The sequence below is a fragment of the Babylonia areolata genome, chromosome 8 (assembly GCF_041734735.1).
Source record: "Babylonia areolata isolate BAREFJ2019XMU chromosome 8, ASM4173473v1, whole genome shotgun sequence".
In the NCBI taxonomy this organism is placed as follows: Eukaryota; Metazoa; Mollusca; class Gastropoda; order Neogastropoda; family Buccinidae; genus Babylonia; species Babylonia areolata.
Window position 1 is genome coordinate 17,315,290 of NC_134883.1, and position 8,658 is coordinate 17,323,947.

Sequence of the window (8,658 nt, forward strand, 5' to 3'; positions counted from 1 at the left end):
TGGGGTTTTTTTGGGGTTTTTTTTTTCTCATTAAATATGTTGTGTGAAATTTGGGCTATAATCCCTGGGGAAAGCGCGTAGCCACAGTACAGCGTCACCTTTTTTTCTGTCTGCAATAGTGTTTTCCTATTAAAAAAACAAACACACACACACACAAAAATAACAACAAAAAACAAACAAACAAAATTTTTATTGCATTATTTTGCCAGTGACAAACCTTTTTTTCCGTGGGTTCTTTTTTCTTCGTGTTAAGTGCATGGTGCACAAGTCCGGGACCTCGGTTTATCGTCTCATCCGAATGAGTGACCAGCATCCAGACGACCACTCTTCTTCTTCTTCTGCGTTCACTCGTATGCACACGAGTGGGCTTTTACGTGTATTATCGTTTTTACCCCGCCATGTATGCAGCCATACTCCGTTTTCGGGGGTGTGCATGCTGGGTATGTTCTTGTTTCCATACCCCACCGAACGCTGACATGGATTACAGGATCTTTAACGTGCGTATTTGATGTTCTGCTTGCATATACACACGAAGGGGGTTCAGGCACTAGCAGGTCTGCACATATGTTGACCTGGGAGATCGTAAAAATCTCCACCCTTTACCCACCAGGCGCCGTCACCGTGATTCGAACCCGGGACCCTCAGAATGACGGTCCAACGCTTTAACCACTCGGCTATTGCGCCCGTCAGACGACCACTCATTTTGTACTGAATTCTGTACTGGATGGGCAACCAATGAAGTTGACACAAGAGAGGGCTAACATGATCTTTTTTTTGACTTTTTGAAAATGACTCTGGCAGCACTTTTCGAGGTAATCTGAAGTCGTTATATCAAATCAGAAGACGGCGCCGAGTCGTTAAAGCGTTGGACTTTCAATCTGAGGGTCCCGGGTTCGAATCTCGGTGACTGTGCCTGGTGGGTAAAGGGTGGAGATTTTTCCGATCACCCAGGTCAACATATGTGCAGACCTGCCAGTGCCTGAACCCCCTTCGTGTGTGTACGCAAGCAGAAGATCAAATACGTACGTTAAAGATCCTGTAATCCATGTCAGCGTTCGGTGGGTTATGGAAACAAAAACATACCCAGCATGCACACCCCTGAAAACGGAGTATGGTTGTCTACATGGCGGGGTAAAAACGGTCATACACGTAGAAGCCCACTCGTATACATACGAGTGAACGTGGGAGTTGCAGCCCACGAAAGAAGGAAGAAGAAACAGAGAACAAATTAGTAGTGAAGTGCAGTGTCAGTGCGACGCAAGATCAAGAAAGACAAGCTGAGTGGTTGCTTCAAAAAATGGTACGGATTTTTCTCAGAAGTTTGCAGTTTGTCATATGGTCGTGTATGGACGGAACTGAATTACAATATGCATCCTGTTTCCGACAGAATTGTAAAAGGTGACATCAGCATTGCAGACAGTCAAGGTATGGGCACAGACCTACAGAGCTTACAAGTACGACTTCTGTCGTACTCCATGATGTCTGAGCTTGTTAGTTTTCTGTGTTAATTTGCAGGGCGAACTTAGGAAAAAAAACACTTGATATAGTATAGCTAAATGTTATTCCAATGGCCGTAAACTGTCTGGTTCAACTAATTGTGACTGCTTTTCTGTTGTTCTTATATATATATATTTTTTTTTAACAGTCTGTGTTCCTTTGGTAATAACCGCAGACGATCTTTGCTTTTTGAAATGGGGTTACTGTATTGCCGTCAGATGAAAAGGGCTTCTGTCGCTGTCTTCTGGATAAATGTTAAATGTCCTGCTGACCGCACAGAGACATACCTTTTATAGAAAAACGAAGCTGGATGCCAGTACCTAATCAAATTACTGTCTTCAATAATCGAGCACGGTGGTATAGAGTCTTGGTCTATTCATTTCTAACCATTGTCCAGCCGACTGCAGACGGAAAGAGCTGTGAATCGGTTTATACCATTGTAATATATACCCCTAATTTCTTCCCCTCCACTCTTTTACTGGCCTTCTTTAAAGCATTCGAGAGGGGAAGAAATGTAGAGTGTATTTAAACAGATTTACAACTGTTTCTGTCTTCGAGACGAAACTGCACGGACAGAGGACAGGGGAAGAAATGTGCATATTGCTACATCTTCAATCATAGAACTAGATCGCGTGTTTTGCAATGGAGGCATGTGAGAAATGACATGATGCGTGTACTCAACCCTTCGAATGAAGAAACAGGCACAACACGACGCGAGGCACAACACGACGCGAGGCACATTACGACGCGAGGCACAACACGACGCGAGGCACAATACGACACGACGCGAGGCACAATACGGCGCGAGGCACAATGCAACGCGAAATGACCCATTATAAGAATCCGAAACGACACCCGTCGTCTCAAGCCGCCATGGTGTTTTGTGTACATTTTGGTGGTTTGCGGCACCAAAAACGGAAAGAGCAAGATGGCAGCGCGTTAATTTAGTGACTGAATCCGCACCAGAATTGAGTAAAATAACGCACAAACAGAAGAAAAAAACAACAACAAAAAACAAACAAAAAACAAAACAACAACAACAACAAAAAAAAACCCACTGAAAATTGGTTACATCATGGTAATATAGTTTTATCTATGCATAAAAATTGCCGGTAAAATAGGTCCTTGAATTTAGGAGGACGCAGGACTTTACGTTGCCATTGATCTTTAACATTACGTGGTGATTTTAGGTCAGTGATAAACTTATAACTCGGTTTTCCATGATGATATGAGCCTGGTGATATGAGCACATTCTCACTGATATGAGCAAATGCCTTGCATATGCATAATCATAAGCACGAGGGAAGTGATATATAAATGAAAACAAAGATCTAATATGTGATCGTGTTTTTTCCCCAGGCAAATAACAGGCGGCAGTAGTTCAGACAAGCGGCTACATCCACATTAATTTCTTCCCCTCCACTCTGTGTGACTGGAGGACTGAAGTCCACGCCTTGTTGTGAACACTTCTCATTCTGTATTGAGGGGAAAACTTGTGGATATTGCTACTCTTCATTCTGTATTGAGGGGGAAAACTTGTGGATATTGCTACTTCTCATTCTGTATTGAGGGGAGAACTTGTGGATATTGCAACTTCTCATTCTGTATTGCTACTTCTCATTCTGTATTGAGGGGGAAACTTGTGGATATTGCTACTCTTCATTCTGTATTGAGGGGAAAACTTGTGGATATTGCTACTTCTCATTCTGTATTGAGGGGAGAACTTGTGGATATTGCAACTTCTCATTCTGTATTGCTACTTCTCATTCTGTATTGAGGGGAGAACTTGTGGATATTGCAACTTCTCATTCTGTATTGCTACTTTTCATTCTGTATTGAGGGGAAAACTTGTGGATTTTGCTACTTCTCATTCTGTATTGAGGGGAAAACTTGTGGATATTGCTACTTTTCTTTCTGTATTGAGGGGGAAAACTTGTGGATTTTGCTACTTCTCATTCTGTATTGAGGGGAAAACTTGTGGATATTGCAACTTCTCATTCTGTATTAAGGGGAAAACTTGTGGATATTGCTACTTCTCATTCTGTATTGAGGGGAAAACATGGATTTTGCTACTTCTCATTCTGTATTGAGGAGAAAACTTGTGGATATTGCTACTTCTCATTCTGTATTGAGGGGGAAACTTGTGGATATTGCAACTTCTCATTCTGTATTGAGGGGAAAACTTGTGGATTTTGCTACTTCTCATTCTGTATTGAGGGGAAAACTTGTGGATATTGCAACTTCTCATTCTGTATTGAGGGGAAAACATGGATTTTGCTACTTCTCATTCTGTATTGAGGAGAAAACTTGTGGATATTGCTACTTCTCATTCTGTATTGAGGGGAAAACTTGTGGATATTGCAACTTCTCATTCTGTATTGAGGGGAAAACTTGTGGATATTGCAACTTCTCATTCTGTATTGAGGGGAAAACTTGTGGATATGGCAACTTTTCATTCTGTATTGAGGGGAAAACTTGTGGATATTGCAACTTCTCATTCTGTATTGAGGGGAAAACTTGTGGATATGGCAACTTTTCATTCTGTATTGAGGGGAAAACGTGGATTTTGCTACTTCTCTTTCTGTATTGAGGGGAAAACTTGTGGATATTGCAACTTCTCATTCTGTATTGAAGGGAAAACGTGGATTTTGCTACTTCTCATTCTGTATTGAGGGGAAAACTTGTGTATTTTGCTACTTCTCATTCTGTATTGAGGGGAAAACTTGTGGATATTGCTACTTTTCTTTCTGTATTGAGGGGAAAACTTGTGGATATTGCTGACAACCGTACAGTCTGCGAGTATTGCATTCCATGTTGTTTTTTCGACTGGATTTGCTCTTTTTTTTCTTTTTGTTGTTGTTGTTGTTGGTTGGTTGGTTTATTTTTTTTATTTTTTTTTTTTTTGAATGATGTGGTAGTCAACTTGGTTATCACACATTCATATGAATTCCCGAAAATGACCGAGGGTTGTGTTTGGCGAGGGAGAGGGGTGCACGGGAAGTCTTTCACAGAGAAAAGTGAAAAGTGTGCCCACCCACCCATATCAACGCCCGCACCTACAGCTATTTGCACCACTATCACCACCTCGTTATTTTTTCCCCTTCACACACACACGCGCGCGCGCGCACACACACACACATACACGTGCGCGCGATCATATTTGTGACAATCGTGGTCTACCTTTTTTCCGAGTGACGAAATGCATGAGAACAAAAATCCGACATTTATTGACTTTCTGAGAGGCGAACATAGATGATAATACACTGCCGTATGTCCTTAAACATTCACTTCCTTTGTGGGTGTTTTGTAAATGTGGTTTGTATGTTAGTTTGACATTTGTAGAACATTCTCGATGGGTTTTTTTTTCTTTGACTGACCATAATCTTTGCAGGAAAGAAGACAGTTGTCTTACATGATGACTCAGATTTTTTTTCTATGGCACATCAAGATAGGTCTATAGGGACACAGTGGAAAATTGAATTTGACATTTCTGGAGTTTCCCCTCCTTGTGGTTTTGAACAGAATGAATATCGATTTATATGATAATACCAAAAACACGCACGTGCGCGACTATGAATTAAAAAAAAAAAGAATCAAAAGACAATATCGCCTATCCACTTTACACAATCACAAACATTTTAACAGAACACGTGCATCACGGAAGCCCTGCCCCTCCTCGAAAGGCAGCCAATTTCATTTTTTTGCTGAAGGTTGGGGACAGGAAAAAGATGGCTGAAGGACAGATTGAAAGGCAATATCCACAATAATTGTTCCTCACAGGACGGAATGAGTAATGGTCACAACAAGGAATGGCCGTTCACTCCGCCAGTCACACAGAGGAGAGAAGGGTGGGAAGAAATGTGGATGCAGCCCATTTGAATTTACAGCTCGAGCGGAAACTGTGCAGCACCACCAGTAGCGTCTCAGCAGTGCTCAATGAATTAAAGCGGGAATCGCTTGAATCGCTAAGGAAAGTGTTAGCTATCCATGTTCTACAGAATCGTAAATTGATTGGTCTAATGGATTGGTTGACATCCAATCAGAACAGTACTTTCTCCCTGGCACCACCCGCACAAGGAGCAACCACAACCTCAAGTTCAGACAAGTTGCAACAAAAACAAACACATACAAACTCAAGAACTATTCCAGCATGGAATTCCCTGCCAGCGTCAGTTGCTGAGGCTCCCTCCTTGTTATCTTTCAAAGAGGAGCTAAGTGCTCCAACCTGAAACCTCTGGGTAGAGACCACTGATCAAAGTAACGGTAAATGACGGGCTAGAGCTGTGCAGATCGGGATGATTCTCGGGGAGCGCTTCACCAGCCGGAGAGGCCCTGCATAGATACTGTGAAATAAAGGTCTGTGAGATAGTCTACCCCTTACTCTCTCTTTATCTCTCTCTTTAACCCGCTGTGCACAGCAAAGTCACTCGAAGGTTTAAACAAGACGACATTACTAGAAGATTGAAGAGTGAAGATATATCGCTACGTGGTTTCTGTCACTGATATCCCCCTCCCCTCCTCCTAACGCCGCCTTCTTATTTCAGTACGCAGCCTGATATTCGGTACACCCAACTCCTGAATCGTTTACTATGATTCATTTACCGCTCACACCCCACACCCCAACCTCACACCCCACCCTCACACCCCACACCCCAACCTCACACCCCAACCTCTCGCTATCGCTTTTCAACAGGAAGATGTTTATTTTTTTCATTCATTTTATTTGTTTGTTGTTTTCTTTTTATGTTGAACACTTGGTGCTGCCAAAAGGAAAATCTCTGTACTAAAATACAGACAATAAAGGTTGTGTATTCGTGTATTCGTTGAAATTGTACGTCTTTGTGACAATGAGTTTATCACCGAGTTTTTCTAGGGCCCATAACTAACAACGTGGGTGGTCTTCCTGACCAGTATGCGAAGACACCCCTTCTCCGCCCCTCTTCCCCGCCTCTCCATTGTATGACGCTCTCAGCAAGGATTTCCTTTCTTCCGTCCACCACTGTTCATGCAGTTTCTGCGGTGTGTGAGTAATGAAAACGCCGGGAGGTCATGCGATAATGTTTTAAAATTATCTCAGATTTATCTGAAATACACTAGCTGACTGGTTGCCGTCGACGCCTTCTATGCCAATTATAAAATATGAAAGAACATTTTAGACGATAGATATTGGTGGGAAAGAAAGAAAACACTCAAGTTGCAATATTTACACTTGCTTCATACCTTGAGCATGCACAGGGAGTCGATGTTGTTTGACATTTACTCACACGGGGTGCAGACAGGTATTTTCCAGAAGAATGACGTAAATGCAGCACATTTTTCTGCAGCCTCGCTTGTCTTTTACAGCCATACATGTGTTCTGTTCGCCACAATGTCTTGCATTACAAAACAGAAAAATCACTCCACGACTATGGCAGACGACAGCAGGTATTGCAGTAGTCACACGTTTCATTCCCGGCCAAAACTTTGGAAAACTTTCACGTGTGCACGTGCTCAAGAGTAAGCGTCCAGGATTTTGCACCAATCATCAGACAGAAATCTGACAATATCAACCAATGAAATAACAGTTTATTAGATAGTTTCTTGTTTTGTTTTGTTTTTGTTTTTTTTGGTGTGGGTTCTGTGTTCGGTGTTCTTTTTTTTTTTTTTTTTTCTCATGTGTTCAGTTGATGTAATGTGTGTTTGACGGAGAGAGAAAACAGGAGACGGTGATATATGAGATTTTACAGAAGCAGAGAGAATGAGTGTAACAACTAGGAGGGTTGATGTGAAGACAAAAGCCCATATCGGGTTGCCAGTGTCAATGCTAAGTATGAAGGGGAGACACTTGAAGAAAAGTGAACGGTGGGAGTTTTCTTTTTTCTCCCCCCCCCCTTTCCTGCGGGATGTGCTTTGACCAACGATAAGTAAGTTCCAATTCACTGCTCTTTGGCCGGCAGTCCACAGGGAACTATCGATGTTAGGTCGGCAGGAGGCCACAACCCAGAGAAGACCCTGCACTGGTGCTGAGTCTCTCCGGTGGTGTTCAGTAGTGTATGTTCTGATTCAGTATACACAGGGCACCACTTAAACTGATAAAAAAATAATTGCCAAAGTGAGCTCAAGGCCTTTGATACTGTCTGTTGAAAAGGCTTGTAGGTTATCTGCTCCAAGACTGGCTGTCCACTGAAGTTTATCATCATCTACATTAGATTGATTTATCCATCGATATGGGTACTTGGTTAGCACCTATCCTTGGTCAGAGACCAAGCTCTGATCACTTTACAAAGGCGTTCATCATTCGTATCCTGTGTCATTCTGTCAGGTTTCAGTCAAGCACACACGCGCACGTGCCCACACACACCTGTAGATCCTCCTTGAGGACACGATGGGCAGAATGACAGAGAGTGGATTATGTACCACACCCTCTCCCCGTCACTGAAAGACGTCAATCAAGCGTGAGTCCTGTCACCATGTTGTTCAGCCTCCTGGTCACCATGTTGTTCAGCCTCCAGGTCACCATGTTGTTCACAGCTTTGTTTCTGACAGATGCCGGAATAATGACTGTTTCCTCAGTGTGAGGCATCTTAATGCAAAATACAGGTGCCTGAAGCCTGTATGAAACTTATTTTTCACAGATAACTGTGCCCTTCCAACATGTGTTGACTCTCAAAGCGACCGGAACCTGCTGACTGTCCCTTTGGTCTCATCATCGGGTGCATAGCCGAATGGTTAAAGCGCTGGACTTTCAATCTGAGGGTCCTGGGTTCGAATCTCGGTGCACCTGGTGGGTAAAGGGTGGAGATTTATCCGATCTCCCAGGTCAGCATATGTGCAGACCTGCTAGTGCCTGAACTCCCTTCGTGTGTATGCGCACGCAGATCAAATACGCACGTTAAAGATCCTGTAATCCATGTCAGCGTTCGGTGGGTTACGGAAACAAGAATATACCCAGCATGCACATCCCCGAAAACGGAGTATGGCTGCCTACATGGCGGGGTAAATAAAAAAAACAAAAAAAAAACCGGTCATACACGTAAAATGTTACATGTCTGTCTGAGTGTGTATGTGTTTGCGTCTGAAATCTGATTGAATGACACAGGAAACGAATGATGAGCTCCCGGCCAGTGGCAGCCGTCAGTCAGCTCTACCCAGGTAGGCAGCCTGTGGTGCAAATGTCCCCGT